The sequence below is a fragment of the Crinia signifera genome, chromosome 4, assembly GCF_055691185.1.
Source record: "Crinia signifera chromosome 4, ASM5569118v1, whole genome shotgun sequence".
NCBI classification, from domain to species: domain Eukaryota; kingdom Metazoa; phylum Chordata; class Amphibia; order Anura; family Myobatrachidae; genus Crinia; species Crinia signifera.
The window spans coordinates 56,890,146-56,912,436 of NC_139220.1; the positions used below are offsets into that span (position 1 = coordinate 56,890,146).

The 22,291-nt window shown below is 40.1% G+C and overlaps 31 non-coding genes and 14 pseudogenes across 31 annotated transcripts; all 45 read left to right on the forward strand.

Moving 5' to 3' along the window:
• Positions 1–62: 62 nt before the first annotated feature.
• Positions 63–181, forward strand: LOC146077172 (5S ribosomal RNA; annotated as a pseudogene).
• Positions 182–523: 342 nt separating this feature from the next.
• LOC146076937 (5S ribosomal RNA) lies at positions 524–642 on the forward strand. Its single transcript, XR_014474321.1, has one exon. It is a non-coding gene; the product is annotated as a 5S ribosomal RNA (ribosomal RNA).
• Positions 643–982: 340 nt separating this feature from the next.
• Positions 983–1,101, forward strand: LOC146077041 (5S ribosomal RNA). Its single transcript, XR_014474421.1, has one exon. It is a non-coding gene; the product is annotated as a 5S ribosomal RNA (ribosomal RNA).
• Positions 1,102–1,445: 344 nt separating this feature from the next.
• Positions 1,446–1,564, forward strand: LOC146077214 (5S ribosomal RNA). Its single transcript, XR_014474479.1, has one exon. It is a non-coding gene; the product is annotated as a 5S ribosomal RNA (ribosomal RNA).
• Positions 1,565–1,904: 340 nt separating this feature from the next.
• LOC146077005 (5S ribosomal RNA) lies at positions 1,905–2,023 on the forward strand. Its single transcript, XR_014474386.1, has one exon. It is a non-coding gene; the product is annotated as a 5S ribosomal RNA (ribosomal RNA).
• Positions 2,024–2,365: 342 nt separating this feature from the next.
• On the forward strand, positions 2,366–2,484 carry LOC146077088 (5S ribosomal RNA). The gene has a single exon (XR_014474465.1). It is a non-coding gene; the product is annotated as a 5S ribosomal RNA (ribosomal RNA).
• Positions 2,485–2,826: 342 nt separating this feature from the next.
• Positions 2,827–2,945, forward strand: LOC146077023 (5S ribosomal RNA). The gene has a single exon (XR_014474403.1). It is a non-coding gene; the product is annotated as a 5S ribosomal RNA (ribosomal RNA).
• A 113-nt stretch (positions 2,946–3,058) lies between these two features.
• LOC146077078 (5S ribosomal RNA) lies at positions 3,059–3,177 on the forward strand. Its single transcript, XR_014474456.1, has one exon. It is a non-coding gene; the product is annotated as a 5S ribosomal RNA (ribosomal RNA).
• A 341-nt stretch (positions 3,178–3,518) lies between these two features.
• On the forward strand, positions 3,519–3,637 carry LOC146076959 (5S ribosomal RNA). Its single transcript, XR_014474343.1, has one exon. It is a non-coding gene; the product is annotated as a 5S ribosomal RNA (ribosomal RNA).
• Positions 3,638–3,979: 342 nt separating this feature from the next.
• LOC146076744 (5S ribosomal RNA) lies at positions 3,980–4,098 on the forward strand. Its single transcript, XR_014474142.1, has one exon. It is a non-coding gene; the product is annotated as a 5S ribosomal RNA (ribosomal RNA).
• A 340-nt stretch (positions 4,099–4,438) lies between these two features.
• LOC146077259 (5S ribosomal RNA) lies at positions 4,439–4,557 on the forward strand (annotated as a pseudogene).
• Positions 4,558–4,898: 341 nt separating this feature from the next.
• Positions 4,899–5,017, forward strand: LOC146077158 (5S ribosomal RNA; annotated as a pseudogene).
• A 344-nt stretch (positions 5,018–5,361) lies between these two features.
• LOC146076905 (5S ribosomal RNA) lies at positions 5,362–5,480 on the forward strand. The gene has a single exon (XR_014474291.1). It is a non-coding gene; the product is annotated as a 5S ribosomal RNA (ribosomal RNA).
• A 339-nt stretch (positions 5,481–5,819) lies between these two features.
• LOC146076575 (5S ribosomal RNA) lies at positions 5,820–5,938 on the forward strand. The gene has a single exon (XR_014473975.1). It is a non-coding gene; the product is annotated as a 5S ribosomal RNA (ribosomal RNA).
• A 343-nt stretch (positions 5,939–6,281) lies between these two features.
• Positions 6,282–6,400, forward strand: LOC146077149 (5S ribosomal RNA; annotated as a pseudogene).
• Positions 6,401–6,740: 340 nt separating this feature from the next.
• LOC146077252 (5S ribosomal RNA) lies at positions 6,741–6,859 on the forward strand (annotated as a pseudogene).
• Positions 6,860–7,200: 341 nt separating this feature from the next.
• Positions 7,201–7,319, forward strand: LOC146077122 (5S ribosomal RNA; annotated as a pseudogene).
• A 341-nt stretch (positions 7,320–7,660) lies between these two features.
• On the forward strand, positions 7,661–7,779 carry LOC146076487 (5S ribosomal RNA). Its single transcript, XR_014473887.1, has one exon. It is a non-coding gene; the product is annotated as a 5S ribosomal RNA (ribosomal RNA).
• A 342-nt stretch (positions 7,780–8,121) lies between these two features.
• On the forward strand, positions 8,122–8,240 carry LOC146076755 (5S ribosomal RNA). The gene has a single exon (XR_014474153.1). It is a non-coding gene; the product is annotated as a 5S ribosomal RNA (ribosomal RNA).
• Positions 8,241–8,580: 340 nt separating this feature from the next.
• LOC146076777 (5S ribosomal RNA) lies at positions 8,581–8,699 on the forward strand. The gene has a single exon (XR_014474175.1). It is a non-coding gene; the product is annotated as a 5S ribosomal RNA (ribosomal RNA).
• Positions 8,700–9,041: 342 nt separating this feature from the next.
• Positions 9,042–9,160, forward strand: LOC146077225 (5S ribosomal RNA). The gene has a single exon (XR_014474480.1). It is a non-coding gene; the product is annotated as a 5S ribosomal RNA (ribosomal RNA).
• Positions 9,161–9,501: 341 nt separating this feature from the next.
• LOC146077045 (5S ribosomal RNA) lies at positions 9,502–9,620 on the forward strand. Its single transcript, XR_014474424.1, has one exon. It is a non-coding gene; the product is annotated as a 5S ribosomal RNA (ribosomal RNA).
• Positions 9,621–9,962: 342 nt separating this feature from the next.
• LOC146077072 (5S ribosomal RNA) lies at positions 9,963–10,081 on the forward strand. The gene has a single exon (XR_014474450.1). It is a non-coding gene; the product is annotated as a 5S ribosomal RNA (ribosomal RNA).
• Positions 10,082–10,423: 342 nt separating this feature from the next.
• Positions 10,424–10,542, forward strand: LOC146077064 (5S ribosomal RNA). The gene has a single exon (XR_014474442.1). It is a non-coding gene; the product is annotated as a 5S ribosomal RNA (ribosomal RNA).
• A 341-nt stretch (positions 10,543–10,883) lies between these two features.
• Positions 10,884–11,002, forward strand: LOC146076911 (5S ribosomal RNA). Its single transcript, XR_014474297.1, has one exon. It is a non-coding gene; the product is annotated as a 5S ribosomal RNA (ribosomal RNA).
• Positions 11,003–11,346: 344 nt separating this feature from the next.
• Positions 11,347–11,457, forward strand: LOC146076102 (5S ribosomal RNA; annotated as a pseudogene).
• An 896-nt stretch (positions 11,458–12,353) lies between these two features.
• On the forward strand, positions 12,354–12,472 carry LOC146077069 (5S ribosomal RNA). Its single transcript, XR_014474447.1, has one exon. It is a non-coding gene; the product is annotated as a 5S ribosomal RNA (ribosomal RNA).
• A 342-nt stretch (positions 12,473–12,814) lies between these two features.
• LOC146076961 (5S ribosomal RNA) lies at positions 12,815–12,933 on the forward strand. Its single transcript, XR_014474345.1, has one exon. It is a non-coding gene; the product is annotated as a 5S ribosomal RNA (ribosomal RNA).
• A 340-nt stretch (positions 12,934–13,273) lies between these two features.
• LOC146077232 (5S ribosomal RNA) lies at positions 13,274–13,392 on the forward strand (annotated as a pseudogene).
• A 340-nt stretch (positions 13,393–13,732) lies between these two features.
• Positions 13,733–13,851, forward strand: LOC146076453 (5S ribosomal RNA). Its single transcript, XR_014473853.1, has one exon. It is a non-coding gene; the product is annotated as a 5S ribosomal RNA (ribosomal RNA).
• A 344-nt stretch (positions 13,852–14,195) lies between these two features.
• On the forward strand, positions 14,196–14,314 carry LOC146077140 (5S ribosomal RNA; annotated as a pseudogene).
• Positions 14,315–14,656: 342 nt separating this feature from the next.
• LOC146077035 (5S ribosomal RNA) lies at positions 14,657–14,775 on the forward strand. Its single transcript, XR_014474415.1, has one exon. It is a non-coding gene; the product is annotated as a 5S ribosomal RNA (ribosomal RNA).
• A 952-nt stretch (positions 14,776–15,727) lies between these two features.
• Positions 15,728–15,846, forward strand: LOC146076962 (5S ribosomal RNA). The gene has a single exon (XR_014474346.1). It is a non-coding gene; the product is annotated as a 5S ribosomal RNA (ribosomal RNA).
• A 340-nt stretch (positions 15,847–16,186) lies between these two features.
• On the forward strand, positions 16,187–16,305 carry LOC146077233 (5S ribosomal RNA; annotated as a pseudogene).
• A 340-nt stretch (positions 16,306–16,645) lies between these two features.
• Positions 16,646–16,764, forward strand: LOC146076464 (5S ribosomal RNA). The gene has a single exon (XR_014473864.1). It is a non-coding gene; the product is annotated as a 5S ribosomal RNA (ribosomal RNA).
• A 344-nt stretch (positions 16,765–17,108) lies between these two features.
• On the forward strand, positions 17,109–17,227 carry LOC146077141 (5S ribosomal RNA; annotated as a pseudogene).
• Positions 17,228–17,569: 342 nt separating this feature from the next.
• Positions 17,570–17,688, forward strand: LOC146077036 (5S ribosomal RNA). Its single transcript, XR_014474416.1, has one exon. It is a non-coding gene; the product is annotated as a 5S ribosomal RNA (ribosomal RNA).
• A 951-nt stretch (positions 17,689–18,639) lies between these two features.
• LOC146077161 (5S ribosomal RNA) lies at positions 18,640–18,758 on the forward strand (annotated as a pseudogene).
• Positions 18,759–19,100: 342 nt separating this feature from the next.
• LOC146077237 (5S ribosomal RNA) lies at positions 19,101–19,219 on the forward strand. Its single transcript, XR_014474481.1, has one exon. It is a non-coding gene; the product is annotated as a 5S ribosomal RNA (ribosomal RNA).
• A 339-nt stretch (positions 19,220–19,558) lies between these two features.
• On the forward strand, positions 19,559–19,677 carry LOC146077129 (5S ribosomal RNA; annotated as a pseudogene).
• Positions 19,678–20,021: 344 nt separating this feature from the next.
• On the forward strand, positions 20,022–20,140 carry LOC146076442 (5S ribosomal RNA). Its single transcript, XR_014473842.1, has one exon. It is a non-coding gene; the product is annotated as a 5S ribosomal RNA (ribosomal RNA).
• Positions 20,141–20,480: 340 nt separating this feature from the next.
• LOC146076475 (5S ribosomal RNA) lies at positions 20,481–20,599 on the forward strand. Its single transcript, XR_014473875.1, has one exon. It is a non-coding gene; the product is annotated as a 5S ribosomal RNA (ribosomal RNA).
• Positions 20,600–20,948: 349 nt separating this feature from the next.
• On the forward strand, positions 20,949–21,067 carry LOC146076352 (5S ribosomal RNA). The gene has a single exon (XR_014473753.1). It is a non-coding gene; the product is annotated as a 5S ribosomal RNA (ribosomal RNA).
• A 341-nt stretch (positions 21,068–21,408) lies between these two features.
• On the forward strand, positions 21,409–21,527 carry LOC146076917 (5S ribosomal RNA). Its single transcript, XR_014474302.1, has one exon. It is a non-coding gene; the product is annotated as a 5S ribosomal RNA (ribosomal RNA).
• Positions 21,528–21,871: 344 nt separating this feature from the next.
• Positions 21,872–21,990, forward strand: LOC146077209 (5S ribosomal RNA; annotated as a pseudogene).
• Positions 21,991–22,291: the final 301 nt, after the last annotated feature.

Genomic DNA, 22,291 nt, shown 5'->3' on the forward strand with positions numbered 1-22,291 from the left:
ACGTATTCATTAGATTACTTGTAGATAGAAGTAGAAAAGAGCAAACAATGTTATCGGTTTTCACCTACAGCCATACCACACTGGATAAGCCCAATCTCGTCTGATCTTGGAAGCTAAGCAGTGTTAGGCCTGGTTAGTACTTGGGTGGGAGACAACATGGAAACACCAGGTGCTGTAGGTTTTTTGACATTACTGGCAAATGCTTTTATTTCCCTAGCTATTCAAATTGAAAACTTCTTTAGGGATTACTACTAGAGAGAATTGTTAGAGGTCAAACAGACTCTATAGCCCTCATCTAATTCTTTACTACACTGTTTAGGCCCAATTCCAACTGTTTGTGGCAGCTTTACAGTGTTCTGCCTGGTCAGTAGTTTTTTTTGACCACCTGCTAATACTAGGTCCTGTAGGTCTTTTGACATTACCAACACATGATTTTTTCTCTACAACAATACAGTTTGGAAACGTATCCATTAGATTACTTATAGATAGAAGTAGAAGAGGGCAAACAATGTTATCGGATTTCGCCTACAGCCATACCACTCTGGATAAGCCCAATCTCGTCTGATCTTGGAAGCTAAGCAGTGTTGGGCCTGGTTAGTACTTGGGTGGGAGACCACATAGGAATACCAGGTGCTGTAGGTATTTTGACATTACTGGCAAATGCTTTTATTTCCCCAGCTATTCAAATTGAAAACTTTTTTAGGATTACTACTAGAGAGAACTGGAAGAGGTCAAACATACTCTATAGCCCTCATCTAATTCTTTACTACACTGTTTAGGCCCAATTCCAACTGTTTGTGGCAGCTAAACAGTGTTGTGTCTGGTCAGTAGTTTTTTGATTATCTGCAAATACTAAGTGCTGTAATTCTTTTTAAATTACCAGCACATGATTTTTCTCTCTACAACAATGCAGTTTGGAAATGTATTCATTAGATTACTTGTAGATAGAAGTAGAAGAGGGCAAACAATGTGATTGAATTTCACCTACAGCCATACCACACTGGATAAGCCCAATCTCGTCTGATTTTGGCAGCTAAGCAGTGTTGGGTCCGGTTAGTACTTGGGTGGGAGACCACATGGGAACACCAGGTGCTGTAGGTTTTTTGACATTACTGGCAAATGCTTTTATTTCCCCAGCTATTCAAATTAAAAACTTTTTTGGGGATTACTACTAGAGAGAATTGGAAGAGGTCAAACATACTCTATAGCCCTCATCTAATTCTTTACTACACTGTTTAGGCCCAATTCCAACTGTTTGTGGCAGCTAAACATTGTTGTGCCTGGTCAGTAGTTATTTTTTTACCACCAGCTAATACTAGGTCCTGGAGGTCTTTTAACTTTACCAACACATGATTTTTTTCTCTACAACAATACAGTCTGGAAACGTATCCATTAGATTTCTTGTAGATAGAAGTAGAAGAGGGCAAACAATGTGATTGATTTTCACCTACAGCCATACCACACTGGATAAGCCCAATCTCGTCAGATCTTGGCAGCTAAGCAGTGTTGGGCCTGGTTAGTACTTGGGTGGGAGACCACATGGGAACACCAGGTGCTGTAGGTTTTTTGACATTATTGACAAATGCTTTTATTTCCCCAGCTATTCAAATTGAAATAATTTTTTGGGATTACTACTAGAGCGAATTGAAAGAGGTCAAACAGACTCTATAGTCCTCATCTAATTCTTTACTACACTGTTTAGGCCCAATTCCAATTGTTTGTGGCAGCTAAACAGTGTTGTCTCTGGTCAGTAGTTTTTTGACCATCTGCTAATACTAGGTCCTGTAGGTCTTTTTAAATTACCAACACATGATTTTTTCTCTACAACAATGCAGTTTGGAAACGTATTCATTAGATTACTTGTAGATAGAAGTAGAAAAGGGCAAACAATGTTATCGATTTTCACCTACAGCCATACCACACTGGATAAGCCCAATCTCGTCTGATCTTGGAAGCTAAGCTGTGTTGAGCCTGGTTAGTACTTGGGTGGGAGACCACATGGGAACACCAGGTGCTGTAGGTTTTTTGACATTACTGGCAAATGCTTTTATTTCCCCAGCTATTCAAATTGAAAACTATTTTAGGGATTACCACTAGAGAGAATTGGAAGAGGTCAAACATACTCTATAGCCCTCATCTAATTCTTTAGTACACTGTTTAGGCCCAATTCCAACTGTTTGTGGCAGCTTTACAGTGTTGTGCCTGGTCAGTAATTTTTTTTGACCACCTGCTAATACTAGGTCCTGTAGGTCTTTTTACATTACCAGCACATGATTTTTTCTCTACAACAATGCAGTTTGGAAACGTATTCATTAGATTACTTGTAGATAGAAGTAGAAAAGGGCAAACAATGTTATCGATTTTCCCCTACAGCCATACCACACTGGATAAGCCCAATCTCGTCTGATCTTGGAAGCTAAGCTGTGTTGAGCCTGGTTAGTACTTGGGTGGGAGACCACATGGGAACACCAGGTGCTGTAGGTTTTTTGACATTACTGGCAAATGCTTTTATTTCCCCAGCTATTCAAATTGAAAACTTTTTTAGGGATTACTACTAGAGAGAATTGGAAGAGGTCAAACATACTCTATAGCCCTCATCTAATTATTTACTACACTGTTTAGGCCTAATTCCAACTGTTTGTGGCAGCTTTACAGTGTTGTGCCTGGTCAGTAGTTTTTTTTTACCACCTGCTAATACTAGGTCCTGTAGGCCTTTTTACATTACCAAAACATGATTTTTTCTCTACAACAATACAGGTTGGAAACGTATCCATTAGATTACTTGTAGATAGAAGTAGAAGAGGGCAAACAATGTGATTGATTTTCACCTACAGCCATACCACACTGGATAAGCCCAATCTCGTCAGATCTTGACAGCTAAGCAGTGTTGGGCCTGGTTAGTACTTGGGTGGGAGACCACATGGAAACACCAGGTGCTGTAGGTTTTTCGACATTACCAACACATGATTTTTTCTCTACAACAATACAGTTTGGAAATGTATTCATTAGATTACTTGTAGATAGAAGTAGAAGAGGGCAAACAATGTGATTGATTTTCACCTACAGCCATAACACACTGGATAAGCCCAATCTCGTCAGATCTTGGCAGCTAAGCAGTGTTGGGCCTGGTTAGTACTTGGGTGGGAGACCGCATGGGAACACTAGGTGCTGTAGGTTTTTTGACATAACTGGCAAATGCTTTTATTTCCACAGCTATTTAAATTGAAAACTTTTTTGGGGATTACTACTAGAGAGAATTGAAAGAGGTCAAACAGACTCTATAGCCCTCATCTAATTCTGTACTAAACTGTTTATGCCCAATTCCAACTGTTTGTGGCAGCAAAACAGTGTTGTGTCTGGTCAGTAGTTTTTTGACCATCTGCTAATACTAGGTACTGTAGGTCTTTTTAAATTACCAGCACATGATTTTTTTCTCTACAACAATGCAGTTTGGAAACGTATTCATTAGATTACTTGTAGATAGAAGTAGAAAAGAGCAAACAATGTTATCGATTTTCACCTACAGCCATACCACACTGGATAAGCCCAATCTCGTCTGATCTTGGAAGCTAAGCAGTGTTGGGCCTGGTTAGTACTTGGGTGGGAGACAACATGGGAACACCAGGTGCTGTAGGTTTTTTGACATTACTGGCAAATGCTTTTATTTCCCTAGCTATTCAAATTGAAAACTTCTTTAGGGATTACTACTAGAGAGAATTGTTAGAGGTCAAACAGACTCTATAGCCCTCATCTAATTCTTTACTACACTGTTTAGGCCCAATTCTAACTGTTTGTGGCAGCTTTACAGTGTTCTGCCTGGTCAGTAGTTTTTTTTGACCACCTGCTAATACTAGGTCCTGTAGGTCTTTTTACATTACCAACACATGATTTTTTCTCTACAACAATACAGTTTGGAAACGTATCCATTAGATTACTTATAGATAGAAGTAGAAGAGGGCAAACAATGTTATCGGATTTCACCTACAGCCATACCACTCTGGATAAGCCCAATCTCGTCTGATCTTGGAAGCTAAGCAGTGTTGGGCCTGGTTAGTACTTGGGTGGGAGACCACATAGGAATACCAGGTGCTGTAGGTATTTTGACATTACTGGCAAATGCTTTTATTTCCCCAGCTATTCAAATTGAAAACTTTTTTAGGATTACTACTAGAGAGAACTGGAAGAGGTCAAACATACTCTATAGCCCTCATCTAATTCTTTACTACACTGTTTAGGCCCAATTCCAACTGTTTGTGGCAGCTAAACAGTGTTGTGTCTGGTCAGTAGTTTTTTTATTATCTGCAAATACTAGGTGCTGTAAGTCTTTTTAAATTACCAGCACATGATTTTTTTCTCTACAACAATGCAGTTTGGAAATGTATTCATTAGATTACTTGTAGATAGAAGTAGAAGAGGGCAAACAATGTGATTGATTTTCACCTACAGCCATACCACACTGGATAAGCCCAATCTCGTCTGATCTTGGTAGCTAAGCAGTGTTGGGCCTGGTTAGTACTTGGGTTTTAGACCACATGGAAACACCAGGTGCTGTAGGTTTTTTGACATTATTGGCAAATGCTTTTATTTACCCAGCTATTCAAATTGAAAACTTTTTTAGGGATTACTACTAGAGAGAATTGAAGAGGTCAAACATACTCTATACTCATCATCTAATTCTTTACTACACTGTTTAGGCCCAATTCCAACTGTTTGTGGCAGCTTTATAGTGTTGTGCCTGGTCAGTAGTTTTTTTTGACCACCTGCTAATACTAGGTCCTGTAGGTCTTATAACATTACCAACACATGATTTTTTCTCCACAACAATACAGTTTGGAAACGTATCCATTTGATTACTTGTAGAGAGAAGAAGAAGAGGGCAAACAATGTGATTGATCTTCACCTACAGCCATACCACACTGGATAAGCCCAATCTCGTCTGATTTTGGCAGCTAAGCAGTGTTGGGTCTGGTTAGTACTTGGGTGGGAGACCACATGGGAACACAAGGTGCTGTAGGTTTTTTGACATTACTGGCAAATGCTTTTATTTCCCCAGCTATTCAAATTAAAAACTTTTTTGGGGATTACTACTAGAGAGAATTGGAAGAGGTCAAACATACTCTATAGCCCTCATCTAATTCTTTACTACACTGTTTAGGCCCAATTCCAACTGTTTGTGGCAGCTAAACATTGTTGTGCCTGGTCAGTAGTTTTTTTTTTACCACCAGCTAATACTAGGTCCTTTAGGTCTTTTAACTTTACCAACACATGATTTTTTTCTCTACAACAATACAGTCTGGAAACGTATCCATTAGATTTCTTGTAGATAGAAGTAGAAGAGGGCAAACAATGTGATTGAATTTCACCTACAGCCATACCACACTGGATAAGCCCAATCTCGTCAGATCTTGGCATCTAAGCAGTGTTGGGCCTGGTTAGTACTTGGGTGGGAGACCACATGGGAACACCAGGTGCTGTAGGTTTTTGACATTACTGACAAATGCTTTTATTTCCCCAGCTATTCACATTGAAATAATTTTTTGGGATTACAACTAGAGCGAATTGAAAGAGGTCAAACAGACTCTATAGTCCTCATCTAATTCTTTACTACACTGTTTAGGCCCAATTCCAATTGTTTGTGGCAGCTAAACAGTGTTGTCTCTGGTCAGTAGTTTTTTGACCATCTGCTAATACTAGGTCCTGTAGGTCTTTTTAAATTACCAGCACATGATTTTTTCTCTACAAAATTGCAGTTTGGAAACGTATTCATTAGATTACTTGTAGATAGAAGTAGAAAAGGGCAAACAATGTTATCGATTTTCACCTACAGCCATACCACACTGGATATACCCAATCTCGTCTGATCTTGGAAGCTAAGCTGTGTTGAGCCTGGTTAGTACTTGGGTGGGAGACCACATGGGAACACCAGGTGCTGTAGGTTTTTTGACATTACTGGCAAATGCTTTTATTTCCCCAGCTATTCAAATTGAAAACTATTTTAGGGATTACCACTAGAGAGAATTGGAAGAGGTCAAACATACTCTATAGCCCTCATCTAATTCTTTAGTACACTGTTTAGGCCCAATTCCAACTGTTTGTGGCAGCTTTACAGTGTTGTGCCTGGTCAGTAGTTTTTTTTGACCACCTGCTCATACTAGGTCCTGTAGGTCTTTTTACATTACCAACACATGATTTTTTTCTCAACAACAATACAGTTTGGAAACGTATCCATTAGATTACTTGTAGATAGAAGAAAAAGAGGGCAAACAATGTGATTGATTTTCACCTACAGCCATACCACACTGGATAAACCCAATCTCGTCAGATCTTGGCAGCTAAGCAGTGTTGGGCCTGGTTAGTACTTGGGTGGGAGACCACATGGGATCACCAAGTGCTGTAGCTTTTTTGACATTACTGGCAAATGCTTTTATTTCCCCAGCTATTCAAATTGAAAACTTTTTTTGGGATTACTACTAGAGAGAATTGAAAGAGGTCAAACAGACTCTATAGCCCTCATCTAATTCTTTACTACACTGTTTAGGCCCAATTCCAACTGTTTGTGGCAGCTAAACAGTGTTGTGTCTGGTCAGTAGTTTTTTGACCATCTGCTAATACTAGGTCCTGTAGGTCTTTTTAAATTACCAGCACATGATTTTTTACCTACAACAATGCAGTTTGGAAACGTATTCATTAGATTACTTGTAGATAGAAGTAGAAGAGGGCAAACAATGTGATTGATTTTCACCTACAGCCATACCACACTGGATAAGCCCAATCTCGTCTGATCTTGGAAGCTAAGCTGTGTTTGGCCTGGTTAGTACTTGGGTGGGAGACCACATAGAAACACCAAGTGCTGTAGGTTTTTTGACATTACTGGCAAATGCTTTTATTTCCCCAGCTATTAAAATTGAAAACTTTTTTAGGATTACTACTAGAGCGAATTGAAAGAGGTCAAACAGACTCTATAGTCCTCATCTAATTCTTTACTACACTGTTTAGGCCCAATTCCAACTGTTTGTGGCAGCTTTACAGTGTTGTGCCTGGTCAGTAGTTTTTTTTGACCACCTGCTAATACTAGGTCCTGTAGGTCTTTTTACATTACCAATACATGATTTTTTCTCTACAACAATACAGTTTGGAAACGTATCCATTAGATTACTTGTAGATAGAAGTAGAAGAGGGCAAACAATGTGATTGATTTTCACCTACAGCCATACCACACTGGATAAGCCCAATCTCGTCAGATCTTGGCAGCTAAGCAGTGTTGGGCCTGGTTAGTACTTGGGTGGGAGACCACATAGAAACACCAAGTGCTGTAGGTTTTTTGACATTACTGGCAAATGCTTTTATTTCCCCAGCTATTAAAATTGAAAACTTTTTTAGGATTACTACTAGAGCGAATTGAAAGAGGTCAAACAGACTCTATAGTCCTCATCTAATTCTTTACTACACTGTTTAGGCCCAATTCCAACTGTTTGTGGCAGCTTTACAGTGTTGTGCCTGGTCAGTAGTTTTTTTTGACCACCTGCTAATACTAGGTCCTGTAGGTCTTTTTACATTACCAATACATGATTTTTTCTCTACAACAATACAGTTTGGAAACGTATCCATTAGATTACTTGTAGATAGAAGTAGAAGAGGGCAAACAATGTGATTGATTTTCACCTACAGCCATACCACACTGGATAAGCCCAATCTCGTCAGATCTTGGCAGCTAAGCAGTGTTGGGCCTGGTTAGTACTTGGGTGGGAGACCACATGGGAACACCAGGTGCTGTAGTTTTTTTGACATTACTGGCAAATGCTTTTATTTCCCCAGCTATTTAAATTGAAAACTTTTTTGGGGATTACTACTAGAGAGAATTGAAAGATGTCAAACAGACTCTATAGCCCTCATCTAATTCTTTAGTACACTGTTTAGGCCCAATTCCAACTGTTTGTGGCAGCTTTACAGTGTTGTGCCTGGTCAGTAGTTTTTTTTGACCACCTGCTAATACTAGGTCCTGTAGGTCTTTTTACATTACAAACACATGATTTTTTCTCTACAACAATACAGTTTGGAAACGTATCCATTAGATTACTTGTAGATAGAAGTAGAAGAGGGCAAACAATGTGATTGATTTTCACCTACAGCCATACCACACTGGATAAGCCCAATCTCGTCAGACCTTGGAAGCTAAGCAGTGTTGGGCCTGGTTAGTACTTGGGTGGGAGACCACATGAGAACAACAGGTGCTGTAGGTTTTTTGACATTACTGGCAAATGCTTTTATTTCCCCAGCTATTCAAATTGAAAACTATTTTAGGGATTACTACTAGAGAGAATTGGAAGAGGTCAAACATACTGTATAGCCCTCATCTAATTCTTTAGTACACTGTTTAGGCCCAATTCCAACTGTTTGTGGCAGCTAAACAGTGTTGTGTCTGGTCAGTAGTTTTTTGACCATCTGCTAATACTAGGTCCTGTAGGTCTTTTTAAATTACCAGCACATAATTTTTTCTCTACAACAATGCAGTTTGGAAATGTATTTATTAGATTACTTGTAGATAGAAGTAGAAAAGGGCAAACAATGTTATCAATTTTCACCTACAGCCATACCACACTGGATAAGCCCAATCTCGTCTGATCTTGGAAGCTAAGCAGTGTTGGGCCTGCTTAGTACTTGGGTGGGAGACCACATGGGAACCCCAGGTGCTGTAGGTTTTTTGACATTACTGGCAAATGCTTTTATTTCCCCAGCTATTCAAATTGAAAACTATTTTAGGGATTACTACTAGAGAGAATTAGAAGAGGTCAAACATACTCTATAGCCCTCATCTAATTCTTTAGTACACTGTTTAGGCCCAATTCCAACTGTTTGTGGCAGCTTTACAGTGTTGTGCCTGGTCAGTAGTTTTTTTTGACCACCTGCTAATACTAGGTCCTGTAAGTCTTTTTACATTACCAATACATGATTTTTTCTCTACAACAATAAAGTTTGGAAACGTATCCATTAGATTACTTGTAGATAGAAGTAGAAGAGGGCAAACAATGTGATTGATTTTCACCTACAGCCATACCACACTGGATAAGCCCAATCTCGTCAGATCTTGGCAGCTAAGCAGTGTTGGGCCTGGTTAGTACTTGGGTGGGAGACCACATGGGAACACCAGGTGCTGTAGGTTTTTTGACATTACTGGCAAATGCTTTTATTTCCCCAGCTATTCAAATTGAAAACTTTTTTGGGGGTTACTACTAAAGAGAATTGAAAGATGTCAAACAGACTCTATAGCCCTCATCTAATTCTGTACTACATTGTTTAGGCCCAATTCCAACTGTTTGTGGCAGCTAAACAGTGTTGTGTCTGGTCAGTAGTTTTTTGACCATCTGCTAATACAAGGTCCTGTAGGTCTTTTTAAATTACCAGCACATGATTTTTTTCTCTACAACAATGCAGTTTGGAAACGTATTCATTAGATTACTTGTAGATAGAAGTAGAAAAGGGCAAACAATGGTATCAATTTTCACCTACAGCCATACCACACTGGATAAGTCCAATCTCGTCTGGTCTTGGAAGCTAAGCAGTGTTGGGCCTGGTTAGTACTTGGGTGGGAGACTACATGGGAACACCAGGTGCTGTAGGTTTTTTGACATTACTGGCAAATGCTTTTATTTCCCCAGCTATTTAAATTGAAAACTTTTTTGGGGATTACTACTAGAGAGAATTGGAAGAGGTCAAACATACTCTATAGCCCTCATCTAATTCTTTACTACACTGTTTAGGCCCAATTCCAACTGTTTGTGGCAGCTTTACAGTGTTGTGTCTGGTCAGTAGTTTTTTTTGACCACCTGCTAATACTAGGTCCTGTAGGTCTTTTTACATTACCAACACATGATTTTTTCTCTACAACAATACAGTTTGGAAACGTATCCATTAGATTACTTGTAGATAGAAGTAGAAGAGGGCAAACAATGTAATTGATTTTCACCTACAGCCGTACCACACTGGATAAGCCCAATCTCATCTGATCTTGGAAGCTAAGCAGTGTTGGGCCTGGTTAGTACTTGGGTGGGAGACCACATGGTAACAACAGGTGCTGTAGGTTTTTTGACATTACTGGCAAATGCTTTTATTTCCCCAGCTATTCAAATTGAAAACTATTTTAGGGATTACTACTAGAGAGAATTGGAAGAGGTCAAACATACTCTATAGCCCTCATCTAATTCTTTAGTACACTGTTTAGGCCCAATTCCAACTGTTTGTGGCAGCTTTACAGTGTTGTGCCTGGTCAGTAGTTTTTTTTGACCACCTGCTAATACTAGGTCCTGTAGGTCTTTTTACATTACCAACACATGATTTTTTCTCTACAACAATACAGTTTGGAAACTTATCCATTAGATTACTTGTAGATAGAAGTAGAAGAGGGCAAACAATGTGATTGATTTTCACCTACAGCTAAACCACACTGGATAAGCCCAATCTCGTCAGATCTTGGCAGCTAAGCAGTGTTGGGCCTAGTTAGTACTTGGGTGGGAGACCACATGGGAACACCAGGTGCTGTAGGTTTTTTGACATTACTGGCAAATGCTTTTATTTCCCCAGCTATTTAAATTGAAAACTTTTTTGGGGATTACTACTAGGGAGAATAAAAAGAGGTCAAACAGACTCTATAGCCCTCATCTAATTCTGTACTACACTGTTTAGGCCCAATTCCAACTGTTTGTGGCAGCTAAACAGTGTTGTGTCTGGTCAGTAGTTTTTTGACCATCTGCTAATACTAGGTCCTGTAGGTCTTTTTAAATTACCAGCACATGATTTTTTTCTCTACAACAATGCAGTTTGGAAACGTATTCATTAGATTACTTGTAGATAGAAGTAGAAAAGGGCAAACAATGTTATCAGTTTTCACCTACAGCCATACCACACTGGATAAGCCCAATCTCGTCTGATCTTGGAAGCTAAGCAGTGTTGGGCCTGGTTAGTACTTGGGTGGGAGACCACATGGGAACACCAGGTGCTGTAGGTTTTTTGACGTTACTGGCAAATGCTTTTATTTCCCCAGCTATTCAAATTGAAAACTTTTTTAGGGATTACTACTAGAGAGAATTGGAAGAGGTCAAACATACTCTATAGCCCTCATCTAATTCTTTACTACACTGTTTAGGCCCAATTCCAACTGTTTGTGGCAGCTAAACATTGTTTTGCCTGGTCAGTAGTTTTTTTTTTTACCACCAGCTAATACTAGGTCCTGTAGGTCTTTTTACTTTACCAACACATGATTTTTTCTCTACAACAATACAGTTTGGAAACGTATCCATTAGATTTCTTGTAGATAGAAGTAGAAGAGGGCAAACAATGTGATTGAATTTCGCCTACAGCCATACCACACTGGATAAGCCCAATCTCGTCAGATCTTGGCAGTGTTGGGCCTGGTTAGTACTTGGGTGGGAGACCACATGGGAACACCAGGTGCTGTAGGTTTTTTGACATTACTGGCAAATGCTTTTATTTCCCCAGCTATTCAAATAGAAAAAAAAAATTGGGATTACTACTAGAGCGAATTGAAAGAGGTCAAACAGACTCTATAGTCCTCATCTAATTCTTTAGGTACTTATGTAGTATCTGGGCGTCCGATTTAGAAATCGGATCGCATCGCATCGCATCGCATGCAACCAAATCGTATGCGATGCGATGGTCAAGATTTTTCCATAGGATTCAATGTTAAAATGGTCTGAGTCTATTTTAACATAGAATTCATTGGGAAAAAGGGGTCCTTTTCCTTTCCCCACTATCCAAGTGGTCATGAAGTCGGATATAAACCTGTGGCGAGCGTAGCGAGCCACCGAGCCCGAAGCGTGGCGAGCGTAGCGAGCCCCGCGAGGGGACACAGAATACTTTTTAAGAAATATGCGTCCCCTCGCGGGGCGCGCTTCGCTCGCCACGCTTCGGGCTCGGTGGCTCGCTGCGCTCGCCACGCTATATAAAATCAACTCTATGCCCACTTGGATAGTGGGGAAATGAACAGGACCTTCTTAACATTGAATCCTATGCAAAATCGCATCGAATCGCATCGCATCGCATCACATCTGATTGTATGCCTTAAGGTAAGGCATACAATCACAAAATCGGCAGCCCAGATACTACATAAGTACCATTCTTTAATACACTGTTTAGGCCCAATTCCAACTGTTTGTGGCAGCTAAACAGTGTTTTGTCTGGTCAGTAGTTTTTTGACCATCTGCTAATACTAGGTCCTGTAGGTCTTTTTAAATTACCAGCACATGATTTTTTTCTCTACAACAATGCAGTTTGGAAACGTATTCATTAGATTACTTTTAGATAGAAGTAGAAAAGGGCAAACAATGTTGACGGTTTTTACCTACAGCCATACCACACTGGATAAGCCCAATCTCGTCTGATCTTGGAAACTAAGCAGTGTTGGGCCTGGTTAGTACTTGGGTAGGAGACCACATGGGAACACCTTGTGCTGTAGGTTTTTTGACATTACTGGCAAATGCTTTTATTTCCCCAGCTATTCAAATTGAAAACTATTTTAGGGATTACTACTAGAGAGAATTGGAAGAGGTCAAACATACTCTATAGCCCTCATCTAATTCTTTACTACACTGTTTAGGCCCAATTCCAACTGTTTGTGGCAGCTTTACAGTGTTGTGCCTGGTCAGTAGTTTTTTTGGACCACCTGCTAATACTAGGTCCTGTAGGTCTTTTTACATTACCAACACATGATTTTTTCTCTACAACAATACAGTTTGGAAACGTATCCATTAGATTACTTGTAGATAGAAGTAGAAGAGGGCAAACAATGTGATTGAGTTTCACCTACAGCCATACCACACTGGATAAGCCCAATCTCATCAGATTTTGGCAGCTAAGCAGTGTTGGGCCTGGTTAGTACTTGGGTGGGAGACCACATGGGAACACTAGGTGCTGTAGGTTTTTTGACATTACTGGCAAATGCTTTTATTTCCCCAGCTATTTAAATTGAAAACTTTTTTGGGGTATACTACTAGAGAGAATTGAAAGAAGTCAAACAGACTCTATGGCCCTCATCTAATTCTTTACTACACTGTTTAGGCCCAATACCAACTGTTAGTGGCAGCTAAACATTGTTGTGTCTGGTCAGTAGTTTTTTTACCATCTGCTAATACTAGGTCCTGTAGGTCTTTTTACATTACCAACACATGATTTTTTCTCTACAACAATACAGTTTGGAAACGTATCCATTAGATTACTTGTAGATAGACGTAGAAGAGGGCAAACAACGTGATTGATTTTCACCTACAGCCATACCACACTGGATAAGCCCAATCACGTCAGATCTTGGCAGCTAAGCAGTGTTGGGCCTGGTTAGTACTTGGGTGGGAGACCACATGGGAACACCATTTATTGTAGGTTTTTTGACATTACTGGCAAATGCTTTTATTTCCCCAGCTATTCAAATTGAAAATTTTTTTTGGGATTACTACTAGAGCAAATTGAAAGAGGTCAAACAGACTCTATAGTCCTCATCTAATTCTTTACCACACTGTTTAGGCCCAATTCCAACTGTTTGTGGCAGCTAAACAGTGTTGTGTCTGGTCAGTAGTTTTTTGACCATCTGCTAATACTAGGTCCTGTAGGTCTTTTTAAATTACCAGCACATAATTTTTTCTCTACAACAATGCAGTTTGGAAAGGTATTCATTAGATTACTTGTAGATAGAAGTAGAAAAGGGCAAACAATGTTATCGGTTTTTACCTACAGCCATACCACACTAGATAAGCCCAATCTCGTCTGATCTTGGAAGCTAAGCAGTGTTGGGCCTGGTTAGTACTTGGGTGGGAGACCACATGGGAACACCAGGTGCTGTAGGTTTTTTGACATTACTGGCAAATGCTTTTATTTCCCCAGCTATTCAAATTGAAAACTTTTTTAGGGATTACTACTAGAGAGAATTGGAAGAGGTCAAACATACTCTATAGCCCTCATCTAATTCTTTACTACACTGTTTAGGCCCAATTCCAACTGTTTGTGGCAGCTTTACAGTGTTGTTCCTGGTCAGTAGTTTTTTTTTTGACCACCTGCTAATACTAGGTCCTGTAGGTCTTTTTACATTACCAACACATGATTTTTTCTCTACAACAATACAGTTTGGAAACGTATCCATTAGATTACTTGTATATAGAAGTAGAAGAGGGCAAACAATGTGATTGATTTTTACCTACAGCCATACCACACTGGATAAGCCCAATCTCGTCTGATCTTGGAAGCTAATCAGTGTTGGGCCTAGTTAGTACTTGGGTGGGAGACCACATGGGAACATCAGGTTCTGTAGGTTTTTTGACATTACTGGCAAATGCTTTTATTTCCCCAGCTATTTAAATTGAAAACTTTTTTTGGGGATTACTACTAGAGCAAATTGAAAGAGGTCAAACAGACTCTATAGCCCTCATCTAATTCTTTACTACACTGTTTAGGCCCAATTCCAACTGTTTGTGGCAGCTTTACAGTGTTGTGTCTGGTCAGTAGTTTTTTTGACCACCTGCTAATACTAGGTCCTTTAGGTCTTTTTACATTACCAACACATGATTTTTTATCTACAACAATACAGTTTGGAAACGTATCCATTAGATTACTTGTAGATAGAAGTAGAAGTGGGCAAACAATGTGATTGATTTTCACCTACAACCATACCACACTGGATAAGCCCAATCTCGTCAGATCTTGGCAGCTAAGCAGTGTTGGGCCTGGTTAGTACTTGGGTGGGAGACCACATGGAAACACCAGGTGCTGTAGGTTTTTTTACATTACTGGCAAATGCTTTTATTTCCCCAGCTATTTAAATTGAAATTTTTTTGGGGGATTACTACTAGAGCAAATTGAAAGAGGTCAAACAGACTCTATAGTCCTCATCTAATTCTTTACTACACTGTTTAGGCCCAATTCCAACTGTTTGTGGCAGCTAAACAGTGTTGTGTCTGGTCAGTAGTTTTGGTACTTGTGAGTTATCCGGGCTGCCGATTTCTAAATCGGGTCGGATCGGCCACATCGCATCTCATCGCATGCGACCATCGGATGCGATGCGATGCGATGACCCGATTTTTCCATAGGAATCAATGTTAAAATGGATTGAGTCCATTTTAACATGGAATTCAATGGGAAAAAGGGGTCCTTTTCATACCCCTACTATCCAAGTGGGCATGGAGTTGGATATAAACCTGTGGCGAGCGTAGCGAGCCACCGAGCCCGAAGCGTGGCGAGCGTAGCGAGCCCCGCGAGGGGACACAGAATACCGGCCGCTCGCCACGCTTCGGGCTCGGTGGTTTGCTACGCTCGCCACAGGTTTATATCCAACTCCATGCCCACTTGGATAGTAGGGGTATGAAAAGGACCCCTTTTTCCCATTGAATTCCATGTTAAAATGGACTCAGTCCATTTTAACATTGATTCCTATGGAAAAACCGGGTCATCGCATCCGATGGTCGCATGCGATGCGATGCGATGCGATGCGATATCGCATCGCATCGCATCTGATTGTATGCCTTAACTTAAGGCATACAATCAAAAAATCGGCAGCCCAGATAACTCACAAGTACCGTAGTTTTTTGACCATCTGCTAATACTAGGTCCTGTAGGTCTTTTTAAATTTCCAGCACATGATTTTTTCTCTACAACAATACAGTTTGGAAACGTATCCATTAGATTACTTGTAGATAGAAGTAGAAGAGGGCAAACAATGTGATTGAGTTTCACCTACAGCCATACCACACTGGATAAGCCCAATCTCATCAGATTTTGGCAGCTAAGCAGTGTTGGGCCTGGTTAGTACTTGGGTGGGAGACCACATGGGAACACTAGGTGCTGTAGGTTTTTTGACATTACTGGCAAATGCTTTTATTTCCCCAGCTATTTAAATTGAAAACTTTTTTGGGGTATACTACTAGAGAGAATTGAAAGAAGTCAAACAGACTCTATGGCCCTCATCTAATTCTTTACTACACTGTTTAGGCCCAATACCAACTGTTAGTGGCAGCTAAACATTGTTGTGTCTGGTCAGTAGTTTTTTTACCATCTGCTAATACTAGGTCCTGTAGGTCTTTTTACATTACCAACACATGATTTTTTCTCTACAACAATACAGTTTGGAAACGTATCCATTAGATTACTTGTAGATAGACGTAGAAGAGGGCAAACAACGTGATTGATTTTCACCTACAGCCATACCACACTGGATAAGCCCAATCACGTCAGATCTTGGCAGCTAAGCAGTGTTGGGCCTGGTTAGTACTTGGGTGGGAGACCACATGGGAACACCATTTATTGTAGGTTTTTTGACATTACTGGCAAATGCTTTTATTTCCCCAGCTATTCAAATTGAAAATTTTTTTTGGGATTACTACTAGAGCAAATTGAAAGAGGTCAAACAGACTCTATAGTCCTCATCTAATTCTTTACCACACTGTTTAGGCCCAATTCCAACTGTTTGTGGCAGCTAAACAGTGTTGTGTCTGGTCAGTAGTTTTTTGACCATCTGCTAATACTAGGTCCTGTAGGTCTTTTTAAATTACCAGCACATAATTTTTTCTCTACAACAATGCAGTTTGGAAAGGTATTCATTAGATTACTTGTAGATAGAAGTAGAAAAGGGCAAACAATGTTATCGGTTTTTACCTACAGCCATACCACACTAGATAAGCCCAATCTCGTCTGATCTTGGAAGCTAAGCAGTGTTGGGCCTGGTTAGTACTTGGGTGGGAGACCACATGGGAACACCAGGTGCTGTAGGTTTTTTGACATTACTGGCAAATGCTTTTATTTCCCCAGCTATTCAAATTGAAAACTTTTTTAGGGATTACTACTAGAGAGAATTGGAAGAGGTCAAACATACTCTATAGCCCTCATCTAATTCTTTACTACACTGTTTAGGCCCAATTCCAACTGTTTGTGGCAGCTTTACAGTGTTGTTCCTGGTCAGTAGTTTTTTTTTTGACCACCTGCTAATACTAGGTCCTGTAGGTCTTTTTACATTACCAACACATGATTTTTTCTCTACAACAATACAGTTTGGAAACGTATCCATTAGATTACTTGTATATAGAAGTAGAAGAGGGCAAACAATGTGATTGATTTTTACCTACAGCCATACCACACTGGATAAGCCCAATCTCGTCTGATCTTGGAAGCTAATCAGTGTTGGGCCTAGTTAGTACTTGGGTGGGAGACCACATGGGAACATCAGGTTCTGTAGGTTTTTTGACATTACTGGCAAATGCTTTTATTTCCCCAGCTATTTAAATTGAAAACTTTTTTTGGGGATTACTACTAGAGCAAATTGAAAGAGGTCAAACAGACTCTATAGCCCTCATCTAATTCTTTACTACACTGTTTAGGCCCAATTCCAACTGTTTGTGGCAGCTTTACAGTGTTGTGTCTGGTCAGTAGTTTTTTTGACCACCTGCTAATACTAGGTCCTTTAGGTCTTTTTACATTACCAACACATGATTTTTTATCTACAACAATACAGTTTGGAAACGTATCCATTAGATTACTTGTAGATAGAAGTAGAAGTGGGCAAACAATGTGATTGATTTTCACCTACAACCATACCACACTGGATAAGCCCAATCTCGTCAGATCTTGGCAGCTAAGCAGTGTTGGGCCTGGTTAGTACTTGGGTGGGAGACCACATGGAAACACCAGGTGCTGTAGGTTTTTTTACATTACTGGCAAATGCTTTTATTTCCCCAGCTATTTAAATTGAAATTTTTTTGGGGGATTACTACTAGAGCAAATTGAAAGAGGTCAAACAGACTCTATAGTCCTCATCTAATTCTTTACTACACTGTTTAGGCCCAATTCCAACTGTTTGTGGCAGCTAAACAGTGTTGTGTCTGGTCAGTAGTTTTGGTACTTGTGAGTTATCCGGGCTGCCGATTTCTAAATCGGGTCGGATCGGCCACATCGCATCTCATCGCATGCGACCATCGGATGCGATGCGATGCGATGACCCGATTTTTCCATAGGAATCAATGTTAAAATGGATTGAGTCCATTTTAACATGGAATTCAATGGGAAAAAGGGGTCCTTTTCATACCCCTACTATCCAAGTGGGCATGGAGTTGGATATAAACCTGTGGCGAGCGTAGCGAGCCACCGAGCCCGAAGCGTGGCGAGCGTAGCGAGCCCCGCGAGGGGACACAGAATACCGGCCGCTCGCCACGCTTCGGGCTCGGTGGTTTGCTACGCTCGCCACAGGTTTATATCCAACTCCATGCCCACTTGGATAGTAGGGGTATGAAAAGGACCCCTTTTTCCCATTGAATTCCATGTTAAAATGGACTCAGTCCATTTTAACATTGATTCCTATGGAAAAACCGGGTCATCGCATCCGATGGTCGCATGCGATGCGATGCGATGCGATGCGATATCGCATCGCATCGCATCTGATTGTATGCCTTAACTTAAGGCATACAATCAAAAAATCGGCAGCCCAGATAACTCACAAGTACCGTAGTTTTTTGACCATCTGCTAATACTAGGTCCTGTAGGTCTTTTTAAATTTCCAGCACATGATTTTTTCTCTACAACAATGCAGTTTGGAAACTTATTCATTAGATTACTTGTAGATAGAATAGAAGAGGGCAAACAATGTGATTGATTTTCACCTACAGCCATACCACACTGGATAAGCACAATCTCGTCAGATCTTGGAAGCTAAGCAGTGTTGGGCCTGGTTAGGACTTGGGTGGGAGACCACATGGGAACACCAGGTGCTGTAAGTTTTTTGACGTTACTGGCAAATGCTTTTATTTCCCCAGCTATTCAAATTGAAAACTTTTTTAGGGATTACTACTAGAGAGAATTGTAAGAGGTCAAACATACTCTATAGCCCTCATCTAATTCTTTACTACACTGTTTAGGCCCAATTCCAACTGTTTGTGGCAGCTTTACAGTGTTGTGCCTGGTCAGTAGTTTTTTTTGACCACCTGCTAATACTAGGTCCTGTAGGTCTTTTTACATTACCAACACATGATTTTTTCTCTACAACAATACAGTTTGGAAACGTATCCATTAGATTACTTGTAGATAGAAGTAGAAGTGGGCAAACAATGTGATTGATTTTCACCTACAGCCATACCACACTGGATAAGCCCAATCTCGTCAGATCTTGGCAGCTAAGCAGTGTTGGGCCTGGTTAGTACTTGGGTGGGAGACCACATGGGAACACCAGGTGCTGTAGGTTTTTTTACATTACTGGCAAATGCTTTTATTTCCCCAGCTATTTAAATTGAAATTTTTTGGGGGGATTACTACTAGAGCAAATTGAAAGAGGTCAAACAGACTCTATAGTCCTCATCTAATTCTTTACTACACTGTTTAGGCCCAATTCCAACTGTTTGTGGCAGCTAAACAGTGTTGTGTCTGGTCAGTAGTTTTTTGACCATCTGCTAATACTAGGTCCTGTAGGTCTTTTTAAATTTCCAGCACATGATTTTTTCTCTACAACAATGCAGTTTGGAAACGTATTCATTAGATTACTTGTAGATAGAATAGAAGAGGGCAAACAATGTGATTGATATTCACCTACAGCCATACCACACTGGATAAGCACAATCTCGTCAGATCTTGGAAGCTAAGCAGTGTTGGGCCTGGTTAGGACTTGGGTGGGAAACCACATGGGAACACCAGGTGCTGTAGGTTTTTTGACGTTACTGGCAAATGCTTTTATTTCCCCAGCTATTCAAATTGAAAACTTTTTTAGGGATTACTACTAGAGAGAATTGGAAGAGGTCAAACATACTCTATAGCCCTCATCTAATTCTTTACTACACTGTTTAGGCCCAATTCCAACTGTTTGTGGCAGCTTTACAGTGTTGTTCCTGGTCAGTAGTTTTTTTTTTGACCACCTGCTAATACTAGGTCCTGTAGGTCTTTTTACATTACCAACACATGATTTTTTCTCTACAACAATACAGTTTGGAAACGTATCCATTAGATTACTTGTATATAGAAGTAGAAGAGGGCAAACAATGTGATTGATTTTCACCTACAGCCATACCACACTGGATAAACCCAATCTCATCAGATCTTGGCAACTAAGAAGTGTTGGGCCTGGTTAGTACTTGGGTGGGAGACCACATGGGAACACCAGGTGCTGTAGGTTTTTTGACATTACTGGCAAATGCTTTTATTTCCCCAGCTATTCAAATTGAAAACTTTTTTGGGGATTACTACTAGAGCGAATTGAAAGAGGTCAAACCGACTCTATAGTCCTCATATAATTCTTTACTACACTGTTTAGGCCCAATTCCAACTGTTTGTGGCAGCTAAACAGTGTTGTGTCTGGTCAGTAGTTTTTTGACCATCTGCTAATACTAGGTCCTGTAGGTCTTTTTAAATTACCAGCACATAATTTTTTCTCTACAACAATGCAGTTTGGAAAGGTATTCATTAGATTACTTGTAGATAGAAGTAGAAAAGGGCAAACAATGTTGTCAGTTTTTACCTACAGCCATACCACACTAGATAAGCCCAATCTCGTCTGATCTTGGAAGCTAAGCAGTGTTGGGCCTGGTTAGTACTTGGGTGGGAGACCACATGGGAACACCAGGTGCTGTAGGTTTTTTGACATTACTGGCAAATGCTTTTATTTCCCCAGCTATTCAAATTGAATTTTTTTTTGGGGATTACTACTAGAGCGAATTGAAAGAGGTCAAACCGACTCTATAGTCCTCATCTAATTCTTTACTACACTGTTTAGGCCCAATTCCAACTGTTTGTGGCAGCTAAACAGTGTTGTGTCTGGTCAGTATGGTCAGTAGTTTTTTGACCATCTGCTAATACTAGGTCCTGTAGGTCTTTTTAAATTACCAGCACATGATTTTTTCTCTACAACAATGCAGTTTGGAAACGTATTCATTAGATTACTTGTAGATAGAAGTAGAAAAGGGCAAACACTGTTAACGGTTTTCACCTACGGCCATACCACAATGGATAAGCCCAATCTCATCAGATCTTGGCAGCTAAGCAGTGTTGGGCCTGGTTAGTACTTGGGTGGGAGACCACATGGGAACACCAGGTGCTGTAGGTTTTTTGACATTACTGGCAAATGCTTTTATTTCCCCAGCTATTTAAATTGAAAACTTTTTTGGGGGTATACTACTAGAGAGAATTGAAAGAAGTCAAACAGACTCTATGGCCCTCATCTAATTCTTTACTACACTGTTTAGGCCCAATACCAACTGTTTGTGGCAGCTAAACATTGTTGTGTCTGGTCAGTAGTTTTTTGACCATCGGCTAATACTAGGTCCTGTAGGTCTTTTTACATTACCAACACATGATTTTTTCTCTACAACAATACAGTTTGGAAACGTATCCATTAGATTACTTGTAGATAGACGTAGAAGAGGGCAAACAATGTGATTGATTTTCACCTACAGCCATACCACACTGGATAAGCCCAATCTCGTCAGATCTTGGAAGCTAAGCAGTGTTGGGCCTGGTTAGTACTTGGGTGGGAGACCACATGGGAACACAAGGTGCTGTAGGTTTTTTGACATTACTGGCAAATGCTTTTATTTCCCCAGCTATTCAAATTGAAAACTTTTTTAGGGATTACTACTAGAGAGAATTGGAAGAGGTCAAACATACTCTATAGCCCTCATCTAATTCTTTACTACACTGTTTAGGCCCAATTCCAACTGTTTGTGGCAGCTTTACAGTGTTGTTCCTGGTCAGTAGTTTTTTTTTTGACCACCTGCTAATACTAGGTCCTGTAGGTCTTTTTACATTACCAACACATGATTTTTTCTCTACAACAATACAGTTTGGAAACGTATCCATTAGATTACTTGTATATAGAAGTAGAAGAGGGCAAACAATGTGATTGATTTTCACCTACAGCCATACCACACTGGATAAGCCCGATCTCGTCTGATCTTGGAAGCTTATCAGTGTTGGGCCTGGATAGTACTTGGGTGGGAGACCACATGGGAACATCAGGTTCTGTAGGTTTTTTGACATTACTGGCAAATGCTTTTATTTCCCCAGCTATTTAAATTGAAAACTTTTTGGGGGATTACTACTAGAGCAAATTGAAAGAGGTCAAACAGACTCTATAGCCCTAATCTAATTCTTTACTACACTGTTTAGGCCCAATTCCAACTGTTTGTGGCAGCTTTACAGTGTTGTGTCTGGTCAGTAGTTTTTTTTGACCACCTGCTAATACTAGGTCCTTTAGGTCTTTTTACATTACCAACACATGATTTTTTATCTACAACAATACAGTTTGGAAACGTATCCATTAGATTACTTG